At 31.2% G+C, this 15,106-nt stretch overlaps 1 non-coding gene across 1 annotated transcript; it reads right to left on the reverse strand.

The window, feature by feature from the left end:
- Nucleotides 1-12,753: 12,753 nt before the first annotated feature.
- LOC131178033 (small nucleolar RNA R71) lies at nucleotides 12,754-12,860 on the reverse strand. The gene has a single exon (XR_009147164.1). It is a non-coding gene; the product is annotated as a small nucleolar RNA R71 (small nucleolar RNA).
- Between the last annotated feature and the right edge of the window lie 2,246 nt (nucleotides 12,861-15,106).

Below are 15,106 nucleotides of genomic sequence, written 5' to 3' on the forward strand. Positions count from 1 at the left end.
TCTTATTAAAGTTTGGATGTAATTTTTAAACTGTAGAGTAAAGTCTAAAATTTATATGCTGTAAATTAACCATATAAATTCAATTTTAATTAGAACTACTTTATATATTAATGTGATGATTAAGAATTTTAAAAATATATTTATAATTAAAAAATATAAATTTATTTTATATGAAATATTTTTTAATAAACTTATAGAAAATTAAATTAAAAGAAAATTTAAAAAATATTTATAAAAGAATTCATATATTTAGCTAAAAAAATTAATTTTTGTTCTTATTCTTTTATGTAAGTTCAAATATATTTGTTTTAAAATATTTTTATATAAATAATTATAAGATATAGATAGAAATCTATTAGGATTTATTAAAAAATATTATTTATATAAATAAAATATTTTATTATTTTTATAAATAATATAAATCATGAATGTATTTTTATAAGATTTATTTTAAATTATATTATAATAAAAATTTAATTAAGTAGAATTTAAATAAAATAAGACTAAAAATTTTATTTTTATATAAACTCAAATTACATAGACAATTAAATTTTAAGTAATAAGAATTTTAAATTTATATAAATTATAAAATTAAATTAAATAATAAAAAAATAATTATAAATATTATAAATAATAAAGGATAATTTGAGTAAAGCTAATGTTTCATTCTTTCACCCATTTATATATTACTAATTTTTTAATTAACATGCATTACCCGTTATTTTTACTCGCTATATATTTATTATTTTTTTTATGTGTAATTTTTTTTATTATATTTTTATATATGATATAATGTAATAGACCGTTGGCTTTAAAAAATATAAGAAAATAATTGATATGATATAAGTAATAATATAAAATAATATAATTTCACATTCAATTTTATATATATGTATATATATTTTTTTATGATGATACTGTCGCATCAAAATTTGTTGGCTACAGAATACAAATTAATTACAATATTTAAACCATTAATATAATGCATATGCGTAGTTTTATATATTTTTTCATTATAGTTATTTTATTTTTTAAAATAATATCTAATTGTATGACACATAAATCTATGAAAATTTATAAATAATAAAATTATTTAATATAAAGAAAATTTGAATTATTATTATTATTATTATTATTATTATGCTATTCAGCAGAGGAAAGATTTTATTTTTTTTTATTTCTAGTATTTTTAATTAGTTAATAGTGACTTGAAATATTTAGAGATCCAAATAATTATATTAACTGTCACGACCCAACCTATGGCCGGACCGACACTAGGACTTGGGCCAGCCTAAAGCCCCTGAGGTCCATAGTAAGTCTAACTATTCCTCAACCCAACTTTAAGGCCCATTTGGGTCCAATTTCAAGAATTCAACCAGACAGAGTACGGCTATAAAATAAACCATTTAACAGGGAGTTTTTGACTCACCCGACCTGTAAACACAATATATAATCATCTGGGGAGCTCAGCTCACCCTCAACATAATCAAATGTCATAAAACTAAATGGGAGCTCGGCTCCCTCATCAAATCTAACCATACATGCTTTTAATAAGTTTACCGGTCCAACATGATAATTATATTACAGACCCAATCAAATAAATATTTCTAACATATGCGGAAATTCTAGGAGTTAAAAGAATTATACAAATATTAATAAACGACCTGCAAAGAAGAAAAACAGGTTAACCACAATAATAATCCTCCTGTAGCTTGGAAAAAATAATGAATAGGAGTGAGCGTTCGACTTAGAGAGTAAAATATCAATTTAACTATAATCTATATAGCTATCTAAAGCTAATGCACCCTGTGGAGTGAAATGCAAGACCGTCAAAAATTTCATACAAATCACATCAAAAAGGCAATTTGGAGCACTCACACACCCGATAATGTCAAACAATACATATACTGGAGCTGATCCCCTATACAGCCCTTTTAATTCAACCTCTGCCAGCGAAGATCTCAAGTCGGACTTTTGCTTAATAAACCAAATACGGGGTCCCAGCGAAGAACTCAAGCCGTGTCTATCCTGAAGGATCGGGTCCCAGCGAAGAACTCAAGCCGTGTCTATCCTGAAGGATCGGGTCCCAGCGAAGATCTAAAGCCTTGTCTATCCGTCCTGTCCATATCCAACACCGTACCACACGCACGCCAACGCATGCACACTGCTCCAAATTGCCACAACAACATCCATGGCACTTTAACAGTTGTGAATGCAACTTAAAACGTGCCTAAAGTTTAACTATATAGATACATATTTATAAGCGATGCATGGGCATGCTTGAACATATAATAATATCGAAATTACAATTAAAATTAATATTTTACTCACAGATTTAACTGCAGTCACAGTGGCAGTTGGGAGGAGGAGGAAGGCTGTCCCGGCTCACCTGACAATTTTATTACAATTATTTAGTACATTTGACTCAATACAAGCTAAGAAAAGATCAAAGATGTCCTAAGTCGTACCGAAAATCCAGCAGAATCTCCCCTATACCTAGAACCTATCCAACCTGCAAAATGGCTCAAAACGCACTTCTATATCTACAAATCATATACTCACAACTCAATCACATCACATAACCCCTCCTAGGCCCATCCAAACAGTCATCAATCACAATATGTAAAATTATAGTTTAGTCCTTATAATTTAACCCTTTAGCAAAAACTACCCAAATGAGTTTTAAAAATTCTAAAACTTTGCCCTGCGGTCCTTAGCATCATTACTAAGCTAATGCAAAAGGAATTATAATTTTCTGAGCTACCACGAATATTTTATGAATTTTTAATCTAATTTAAGCACTAGAAAATTATGAAAAAGCAAGGTTCGGGTTTACCTATGCTGATTCCGACTCCGGGGACGTGCTCGGGACGTCTGACAATGGTGAGGTGGCCAAAATCTCGACCCAATTCCAAGCCTTTTTCAGTAGCCTGTCTGTCTGGCCGGAAATTCATAGATCCGGGCAACTGTCTAATTTCCATGAATTGAAGGTACCTACACGAAGTCCACAACACGGGGGTTAGTACATAATTTTTATAGAATTTTCTAAGATCATTTAGTGCTCGGAAAAATACTACGAAGTTTCGTGGGACCCACCGAAAAACAGTGTCGAAAAATTTCGAAATTTATATTGCCATGAAGCTCTGGACGAGTGGAGCGCTCCGGTACTCTTGATTTTCTCGTGCGGTTCATGATTTACGAGAAATCTAGCCAAAAAATTGAAATGGGCTAAAACTTCCCAGACAAAAATTGGGTAAACCACTCTATGAATTTTGGTGTTCTTGGTGTCTATGGAAAGCTCTAGAAGTGTAGATGAGTTTAGACACAAGACCCGGCCCAAACGGTTATCTTTTCATTTATTTCCTTTGTCTTATCCAAAATAGAACTTGACTATTCTATCCCTGGTTCCATTCTTCTTCCTAACATGATAACTGCACTTGCTAACTATATCTTTCAGAGTCTCTACCGTGTTACCACATGTCTGTGCTACTCAGATTTGGTCCTTTGACCACTCTAGCTAGTACTTCCACTGGCATTTAGATTATATTGCATCTGCAATCAATTGTCCAAACTTTCATTCTGCACTTTCTCTATCCATTGTTCTTCTGTGATTTATCTTCGCTAATTTATTACTCTGAACACTATTATAATTAGATTATACTATTGTTTTGAACAATATGAAGTTAGAAAGAAACTCAGGAAATTGCAGTCACACATTTATTGTATGATCTCTATTCTCATCTTTTAGTTTACATAATACCCTTGCTACCTCGAGAACTGATTCTGCAGAAATTTTATTTATTTGTTATTATTATTATTATTATTATTATTATTATTATTATTATTATTATTATTATTATTATTATTATTATTATTATTATTATTATTATTATTATTCTTCTTCTTCTTCTTCTTCTTCTTCTTCTTTTTCCATGTTTACTCAATTAGCCAAAACTTAAGATACCGGGCACCCAAACCCGTCATCCAATTCAAAGAATTTACATCCATCATGATCTGATTATATATGATTCCTATAATGGAACTTGTATCCTCTCCAGGATACCCAAGCCAACTACTCTCTATCACACTCTACAGTCCCATCTGGGGCACTATTTTGTTGGTCACTATTATTAGTAATAAACTTCGATCCCTTCTGAAAAGATAGGACTATACCCTAACTTACTGCAACAAAGGTACTACATTTACCACATTGCCAAAACCATGTCAAATTAATGACTCTCCCATCATAACATAGCTCTGTAAATCATCAATTCATAGTTTTGACCTTCTCTAGGTAGTAGGGTTGTACTTTATACCTTACTAATACACACAAGGTATACTATTCTCACTAAGCTCTAAGCAAAACGTCTGTCGTACTGCAAAAACCATCCAAAATTCCATACCGAAGACCATATGGTCTCACTCTATAGATGTCACCTTTACTTTGCAACTAATCTGCAACCTCTGGTCTGATGGCAACTCTTGATATAACTTTAGCTCATGCTAGGGTAACCGAGCCACTGACTCTAGTTATCACCCAACTGTGACCTTTCAATATTCTAACTCTGGACTCTTAACCAAGAGTTTCCAATTCCTCTGCAGATATAAAACTCTGTTCTGGCATAATTGTACCAAAACAAAGGCCATCCGCAAACACCCTCATTACGAAGCACCATGGGGATGCACGCAGCTCTACACAATAATCTCATGTCGGTACTGTAATCTGCAGCTTACAGAGCAGACATCGAGAATATTGTATAATTACTACAATACATCCTGACAGACTAGGTCTCCTAATCTCTTATCTCTCTTGAATCTACTATTATCATAAACTTACTCTGACTAGGTCATCCACTAACTGGGGTGGCGCGGTGGGGAGGGCTGGGTGGTGGCGACGCAGCGTGGGGAGGAGGGAGGAGAGAGAAAACGGGAGAGAGAGGAAGAGGGGTCGGGAACGAGCGTGGAGAAAGAAGAAAAGGAGTTGACCGATTCGATTCGATTGGTCCGATCTAATTCAGCCGGTCCGATTCAAGATACAAAATTTTAAATTTTTACTCTGCCTTGGGACCGAAAACGAGGCCCAAAAATTCCAAAAAAAATTCTAAGAAACTCAGAAAAATTTGTAGAGTCCAAATATATTTTTAGTTTTACCACATGGTCTTTAAATTAATTTTTTAAAAATTATCAAAGTTTTATATTTTCGGAAAATCCAACCCGATTTCTAAAATCCGAAAAATTTCAAATAATTTTCTAAAATTTAAATAAAATAAAATATTAATATTTACTCACAAAATAATAAATTTAAAAATTTGAGGTGTTACATTAACAATATAATTATTTTTTATTTGTTTAAACTTATTATTTAATTAAAAAATAATATTAATAAATATAATAATACATAGCTCGTGCATTTCTAAAAAGATATTTTAAAATATGAATCTATCAATTTTAATATAAATTATATATTTCTAATTTAATTATAAAAATAAAATGCATAAAAAAATCGAGTAGTAAGGGAATGTGGTTATACACATATATATATATATATATATATAAAATGTGATGCCATTTAATTACAAGAATATAAAAGTATATATATAAAATGTAGTTTGGTTTAGTTAAGCAAGAAATCCAAGATATTAATTTTCTTTGGCTTTTGTTCAGTTAATTTTCTTAACCCAAAAACTTGAACATATTTTATATTAGTATTCAAATTTTTTAAATTTTTTTAATAATTCTTATTTCAAAAACTTCAATATGTTGACATCCCAAATTCTGAAAATTTTTTTTATTAGAATTATGACTCAAAATCCTAATGGGATTTGGAGAGAGATATTTTCCTAATTTAAGTGAGAGAAATATTCCTCAACAGGATGGAGAAATATTTTCTATAATGAGTAGAACTCTTATTTTAGTATTATTCCTAAATTGAGTAGGACTTCTAATCAGATAAGGATTGAGAAAATTAACACTATAAATAGAAGAATGATGGAAAAAGTTATTTGGCTTTTGCCTATTGAAGAGAGTGGCTTTCAGTCTATGAAGTGAGGCTATCACCCATTGTAAAGAGGGGCTTTGCCAATTGCTGAGGATTTGGCTCTGCCCATTGATGAGGGGCATTTGCTCATTACAGTGGAGAGAGGCTTCGGAATTTTAAAAACAATTTTAAAAACAAAAATATTGGTTGACCATAATGTAAGCGAAACTGAAGCCAAAACATATGTCCACAAACGGAACATGAACATTCACTTTATCCAATTTCAAACAATCAAGTCATTGTGCCTTCAAAATATAAGGCCACATCATTGAAAGTTAAAACAAATATAAAAAAGGTGAAATAAAGAAATTTATTCCCAACTCATACTCAAATTTTATCATACCTTTATTCATTGTTGGTGGGACGGCAAATTACAGAAGAAAAATAAACTAATACAAGGGATCTCAATGCACCAGACCAAAATGTATTGCACTTTTTATTGTGATAATGCCCAAAAGAGACAGGAACTGTTAATATTCCACCTATAAGTGTAAACCCAATTCTTAACCCTTTTAAAACTTGATTTACAGTATTCAGCATCCACCATGTATACATGATTTTACTGTTATCATTATATCTTTCTTAAATAACTTATTCTAACTACAGTTCAAATGCAAGTTAAATGAAGAAGTTAAATACAATTAGGAATATATATATTCTCAATAGCAACCATATACAATGGGAATAGTCATTCCCTGCTTATATTTGAAGTATAATAGCAAACGAAAAATTTGATTACAAGATTCTTCTTTCTGTGTACCTTTTAGATATAGGCCATGTTTGCTTTGAGTAACTTAGTTACGAGATTTTTTCTGAGAAAGTTGAGGAGCCAACTTCCTTTTCCTAGGGGAAGAAACTTCTTAAACCTAAGCCATGAAAATTTACTGGGTATAACAATTTTTTCTTCTAACTTTACCTATATCTTATTTTTTTCTCTATGAAAAAGTAAAATAATAATATTTTTTTCTCTATGCATTCACATAAAAAAAATTAATTAAATTAAATCAAAGAATTTTTATTAAATTTTTTGATAAAATTTTTTATTATATTTTGTGTATTATTATGTGAGTTAAATGTTTGGACAATATGGAATATGTTTTATTGAATTGAATTATATTTACTGCATGGATATTTATGTAATTTCCATTGTCACTTTTCATTAATGCACTTTCTTCCTAGAAATGTAAGATACTAACCAAACACATTCAAAATATACTTCTTGAAAATAACTTCTTAAAAATTAACTTCCTGAGACCATTTTGAACCAAATGATGGCTTAGAATAATATAATTGCTAAGTGGAAAGTTAAAGGAATATTGAAGTTACATTCACCGTCGAACATTTTTTTTTAACAAATTATACATAAAAGCTATAACCTAAAATTGCAATATATTACTTTGTTACTTTATAAAAAAAAAAAAAAATTCTCTGCTCCCTAATTTTTTTTTAAATAGATATATTGTAACTCTATAATAATAATAATAATAATAATAATAATAATAATAATAATAATAATAATAATAATTATTATTATTATTATTATTATTATTATTATTATAATAATAAGGTATGAATATTTATTTGGAATATTTTAGAAATAAAAATATAAAAAATAAAGATATAAAAAAAAAGACAATAGAAAATGATGAGGAAAAAAAAGAGCTAAAATGATGCATATTTTAAAATCTGTGTAACTCTTGTACTCACCCTTACTTGTTGGTTAAAGTATATGCTCTTTGATCTCTCTTTACTTGATTTGATTTTTAATCCAATTCTCAGAGTCCATGATTTTTTTGTAATAATATTGAAGAAGAATTTTTCTTTGAACCCTTGCTAATATAATTTGAAAACGAAATTGCTGAAAAATTTTACTATGGATCACTTATAAATGATTTTCATGAATTAAAATAGTGATGCACTCCTTTTTAACATATTAAATATGATAGTAAAGGTACAATGTTAGTAAGTGTTTAATACCATGTTATCAGATACTGAGAATTGGTCAAAATTTTTTTAGGTTATTTTGGATTGTAATTTTTTTTTTATATATATATCTTAAGGTAATAAGGATGTTCATACACTAGTAAGAGCGATTTATCATATGCTAGTCCCACATTTTGAAAGAAGCCTCTAAACTTCTTATGTCATATTTTGTATTATGATCTCTTTATACCATAATTTTTTACTTAATATTTTAGATCATAAGTTGAGTATATGAGAAGGGTCTACCAACCTGACTGTAAATAAAATTTATGATTTATATAAAAAAAATGAATGTAGATTATTGTCTGATAAAATTATAATTTATAAATTTTTATTAATTATAATAATTATATGACTATTTAAATTTTGGCCTTCCACTATATTTAATGCTGCGTTTGTCCTTGGTTATGTTTGACCACTTAACTAATTAACTTCCTAATTAAGGTAAAGTATAATCGAGATTTAAATTAGAGAATATCAACACAAATATATATATATATATATATATATGGTTCATAGTTGCTTATCAGAGCCATGATTTTTCAAGAGGACTGTATGAATAAGGTTTAGTTTGTAACATTCTTATTTTAGGTAGTTCCATATATTCTGCTGTTCCGATGACTAATATTTATTTGGACGGTTAAAATATCTAAAACCACACTTAAATGAGAGTGAGGAGTCATAAAATGGTTAAATAAAGATCAAGTAAAGTTGAAGAAAAATAAAAGAAGTGGAGTGTATGTAACACTCCCTTACAGAGTTTACAGTGTAGCCGAGTAAGGCATGCTACATTCGGTCCTGAAGCACCCTATCTTATCTTACTTTATTTTTTTATTAATTTTGTTCTCGTTATATTTTAAAAATAATTTATATTTCTAAGGAGAAACTGATGGAGTTTCTCTTATTTTATTACCGTTTGGCGTGTTTTACTATTTACCTGTTTAAAAATTCCAACAACATTTTCCATACAATAATTTCATTCATATTTTCGTCATAATCATCTCATCATTTCAAATAACATGTATACATTTCCATTCCATATTCAATTCCATACATGTCTAGTCATGCTTAATTCATATATAAGAATACTCAAATTTTATTAATTTATATGATTTACAAACTAATTATCTAAATTCATAATTTACATAATATACAAATTAATTACACATGAAAGAGCCAATTTATTAATTTACATCACATATATATTGAATACATTTTTCATAATTTACATTACAATATAGGAAATATTTATGATGTGTAGAATACATTACTATGACCTGCATGGGTCTCATCTACATGCATTGCTAAGGAGGTGACAACCTGAACACTTTTGTAGATCTGGACTCTAAAATCTCAGTCTAATGTCCACTAAGCTTTATCTTCAGTACTTACACGAGGGAAACAATCCATCGCTCTAAGCATTTCTGCTTAGTGGTGTAATAATATAACAAGGAAATAATATATACGAATAAAGATAAAAATGGAGTATAATTTGTGCAATTAAGACTTATTTTGATCTCATATGAAATTTCTAATATTAACTATTTTTTATCCCTTTCGTTCCTCTTTGGAAGTGCTTAGTTCATAAATTTACAGCGTAACCCCTTCACTGTAGGTAGTCTGTATGTTCTACTATTCCGACGACTAACGTCTATTTGGACAGTCAGAATGTCTGAAACTACACTTAAACTAGGGTGAGGAGACATAAATTAATGAAATAAAGACCAAGAAAAATTAAGGAAAAATAAAAGAAATGAAATGTAACTAGGTTAAAGGAGCCGTAACCACAACGATGGGTGACTATATTGGAAAGTCACTGCATAGACAGTTGATGACCCCAGACTCATGAAGAACCCTAGGAAATAATTTTTGAGACTTAATTAAAGGTTTACTGAGGTATAAATGATATTGAAAATGTCAAAGAAAATTTAGTTAATTGGTATAGGTAAAAATAAAAATGAAATAGACAGTATAAAAATTAAAGAAACCGTCGGGTCAGGAATTTAGTCGGTATTACCGAAAAAGTTTGACTGTTACCCGAAGAGTGGCATTTTGGTCATTTGGTGTAACACCCTCACTTTAGCTAGTCCGTGCATTCGACTGTTTCGGTGACTAATGTCAGTTCGGACAGTCGGAATTTCTAGAACTATATGTAAACTAGAGTGAGGAGTCATAAATAAACCAAAAAATAATAAAAAAAAATTTAGAAAAAATTTTAGAAATAAAATACAACCAAGTTAAATGAGCCGATGCCCTAGCGATGGGTAACCCAGTGGGAAGTTGCGATTTTCGGAACTAGAAGCCCGAAACCCGAGAGAAATATCATGAAATAATTTTTGGGACTCCAGGGAAGAGTCATTGAGGTTTCGATGGCATTAGAATGCCAAGAAAATACTGATAGATACATTTTGCATAGTCATTTAGGTTTAATTTCATAGCCATTTTATTTGATTATTAGTCACTTTTAGCTAATTTCATTAGTTATTTAGATAGTTTTTCATAATCGCCAATTTTGGATTAATTTGTAATTTTTACTTTGTTTTGTAGGAAAAATGGTGTTTTTGAGGGACTAAAAAGAAATTTTGCCATTGAGGAGTGATTTCTACAGCCAGAGATGTCAAAAACAAGTTTCAAAGTTGAAGTATGCATTGGCTAAATTGCGCATAACTTACCGCATAAGTTGTGTAGTTCTGCATAAGGAGAAGAAACAATGTCCCAAACCTGCCGAAATCTGCATAAGTTGCAGCATAACTTATGCAGATTCGTGCCTTGCTTATGCGACCTCGCAAAAAACTGCATAACTTATGTAGTCTTGCACCCTGCTCATGCAGCTTCGCACAGAAAGCCAGAAACCAACTGAAAACTGCATAAGGGACTGCATAACTTATGCAGTCCACTTATACAGTTCCATAAAGTCTCCATAATGAGCTGGCAGAAGATTCCCTCATAAAAACACACCTCAAACACACCATTTTAGGGCTCTTTGTCAGAGAAAAAGATATAAATAGGCCTTATCCCATTTTAGAAGAAAGAAGAAAAAGGAAAAGAAGAGGAGCAGCAGCTGAAGAGTAAAAAAGGAGCAAAAAAAACGTCACCCCTCCATTTCCAGACAGATTTGGAGTTTTCTTTCCTTTCTTGTATTGGGTTTCTTAGTTCTTAGCTTAGATTAAGGTTTTATTTCCATATTAACTCAGAATATCTTGTAAATATTATGGATAGTGAGTAGTTTTTATTAGATTCTGGAGTTGGGATGTAATATTTGAGATATTTTATGGATTTTGATTGGGTAATCCATATTTTGTGGTCTTAATGAGTTTTATTCATTTCTTGTGTGCTCAATGACATGCTTAGTGTAGGATCCTATTAAGTGATGTTCTTAATCCATGGTTGAGGCACCGAAAGGAGAAAGCCTTGTGATAGATAATCAAGAAATTGGACTTAATTAACTTAGATCTAGAAATAGACTAAGGATTAAGAGGATTTATAGATTAATTAAGGAACTTAATGGGTCTTGATTAACTTTAACTCCACAAAAGTAGGATTAGATTGATTAAGACACTCTTTGTCCCACTCAAAAGGGTATTCAAAGATTTAAGAATTAATCTCCTTAAAGCCCGTAAGTTCCACAAGATTGGATAACCAATTTAAAAATCCCAAAATAGCTTGAATATGAATTCCCGAACTCCGGAATCGCTTCTTTTATTATTGTTAATTTCTAATTGAATTTAATTACTTGCCATTTTAAATCTTGCCATATTTCAATTTGCTTATTTTAAATTTGATGCAAATTTAGTTAACATTACATTGTTGAATAGATTATTAATTTTACACATATAGATTTCATACTTCAATATCTATCAATTTGTTGCTTTAATTTCAAAAATAGTTTAAATAAGTCAAATTTTTATATCAAAAATTCAATCATTAACACAACTCCTCGTGGGAATGATATATTTTCTATATTACTTGTACGACTCGTGCACTTGCGGTTGGGCCTCATCAAGTTTTTGGCGCCGTTGCCGGGGAGTTGTTTGTTTAAGATTGAATTCTTGATTATTTTAGTTGTTTATAGTTTTATCTTTGTTATCTTTTCATTTTGTGTTTGTTTGTTTTTTTTTAGGTACTCTTAATCTTTTATGAGAAGAGCTAGAAGCACAAGTGACACATCCTTATTGTTTAATCCTGAAATTCAGAAATTTTGTAGAGCCAACAAGAAAGAAACCAGAAAAAGGAAAGAAGCCTTGAGAGAAACTGAAATTGAAGCAAACATGGCTGATGAAAGAATTAGAATTGGTGGTAATGCTGGAAATGATCGAAACAATGAAAATGTAGCCCAAGGTGAAGAGGTTGTAAATGTTAATGTGCCTAGGGGAAGTATGATGGATCATGCTTTTCCTCGTTTTGATGACTTGAGAGAAAGTATAGCAAGACCAAGAATTGATGCAAATAGCTATAAGATGGATTTTGCGGTTCTTCAAATGATTCCAAATTCCCAATTTGGGGGACATCCTTCTGAAAATCCGCACACACATCTAAAGAAGTTTACTATGATTTGTGATATGCAAAAACAACCTGGAGTATCTGATGATGCAGCAAGATTGAAGCTATTCCCATTCTCTTTGAAGGATAGAGCATTGGATTGGCTTCATTCTTTACCTCACAACTCCATTACAAATTGGAAGTAACTCACTGATGCATTTCTTGCATAATATTTTCCACCTGGAAAAACTCAAGAATTGAGGAATCAAATGACAGCTTTTAGACCAAGAGAAGATGAGACTCTTTATGAATCATGGATGAGATGGAAGGAATTAGAGAGACAATGCCCACATCATGCCTTTCTAAAATGGATGATAAACCATAATTTTTACACCAATGTTACTCCTGCAATTAGAGGGATAATTGATGCTCAAACAGGAGGAGAATTTATTATGAAGCATGAAGATGAAGCTTATGAGCTATTAGAGAAAATTGCAAAGAATAGTCATTTTTAGAGTAGTCCATGTCACACCTCACCCCTCCGTAAGGCATAACATGATCCCATAGAATTGTGACACCCCTTACCCATGTACAGTATACCCGAGCAAGCAATGTCACACGGTGTATCGGCACACTCTAATATACCTTAATTAATTTTTATCATGCTTTTGAATATAACTTGTGAAATATAATATATTTGAGCCATTTATAGAAATTGTAAATTATTTGAGGTTCCGAAAATTTTAAAGAAAATCCGGCAGAGTACCGGCTAAAAATGGAGAAAACAGTTCTTCGGAACCTGTTAAAAACACTTCCAATATTCATATCTCATCACTCTCAAACTCCAATATCAAAATCTCAACATTTTTCAATTTCATTTCTCAATCATTCATCTCATGTGATAATCAAGTATAAATCACAAATAAACATTCTCTTTTCCATTCATAAACACAATTCTCATTATTTACATGATTATCAAAATACATTTCATAAATTCAACTACATATGAGAGAATGAAAATTTAATTACAAAATACCAAAATGACACCTAGTGTCCTACCAATGCACTGTAGAGGTTGAGGTGACACGGACACTGTGCAGAGCTGCAGGATGGACTCACCCAGTCTGCGGTCTACTGGGCTCACGTTCAGTATCTCCAGTACCTACGCGTGGCAAAAGCAACGCGCTAAGCAATGATGCTTAGTGGTGCAATAATAAAATAAAAGAAAATAGTAGAAAATAAATATGTATTTAATGTATATGTCTTATTTGTTTTGTATCTGTTATATTCATTTATTTCTTTAACTTTGTCCATTTTCATTCATTTGGTTGCCCAAGTAACCTATACTGAACGACTGGACTGGATAAATGGGTAAACTGGCACTGGGTATCTAGTACCTCGGGCTGTCACACCATCGGTCACATATGCATCTCCCGGTGTGAAACAGAACAGCTAACAAGCTGTAAATAGTATTAGGCACGAGGCCAAGTCTCAACACAATATCAAAATGGCTAAAAGCCATAAAATCACAGAATGGCATAATGCCATGTGCAGTACTGCTAACTGAATCCTATTGGCATGCCAATAGGGTTCAGTTAGCTATCCAAACCAATCTTGTTAGGTATACTAGGGCATTTGATACTTTTGAGTTCTTCAAATTTTGAATTTCAAGTTTTGGTGTCACTATTCACCTCATTGGTCAACAAAAATGTTGACTTTTTGATAGAAAATAGGTACATTGGTTTTGGCACTCCCAACATACCACATTTTGCATTTAAAACTTGTTGGCATTAAGCATTAATACCATTTCTAAGCATTAAACCAAAGGAGCAAAATTTTCAGATTTTGTACCATAACTTTACTGTTCTATTAGGGACTGTTACAGTGGAAATTTGAGGAATTGGTAAACATAAAAGTTGTTCCTTATTTTGTCTAGTTGAATTTCTTTTTTTGAATCAGTCCATTTGGAGTTTTGTAGCTCCAGATATGGTCCAAAAACCACAGCTGGCCGGATTGGAAAAACTGCAGAATTACCAAATCTACAGTACCATGAACAGTGACTGTGACTGCCATTTGGGTTAGGTTCTGGTCATAATTTGGGGTAGGTTTCTTCATGAAAGTTGTTTGTCTATGTCTTAACTTGTTGATGTAAAAATTGCAGGTCAATGGACCATATCTACAGTGAGTTATGGCTAAATGAACAGTTACTGTTCATTTGGTCATTTCTGCAGGTGCTGTTGCAGGGTATCCGGATTGGGGCCAACTTTTGGTCCACTTACTTTTGTCTTTTGGGCATGGTTTCTTCAGCAAAAATGTGCCCTTATAAGTCTAGTTTCATGTACAATTGGCCAAACACCAATTGGACCTACACAGCCAAAGTTATGGCTGTCTAAGTGGGCTGGAATCACAGCCACCCTTGCTACTGTCCCTAGGCAGCATACTCATTCACTTTGCCATGCTATATTTCAGTCCAAATTATGGTCAACTTACCTAAAATGGTCACTAATTGACCATTAAAATGTTCTCTAACAATTTCCTAAGCCAAGCCAAATTTTCACTTCTCAAAACCCTAATTCCCACATGAGTTTTCACAACATGCTTTAATTA

Source organism: Hevea brasiliensis, chromosome 2, assembly GCF_030052815.1.
Source record: "Hevea brasiliensis isolate MT/VB/25A 57/8 chromosome 2, ASM3005281v1, whole genome shotgun sequence".
In the NCBI taxonomy this organism is placed as follows: Eukaryota; Viridiplantae; Streptophyta; class Magnoliopsida; order Malpighiales; family Euphorbiaceae; genus Hevea; species Hevea brasiliensis.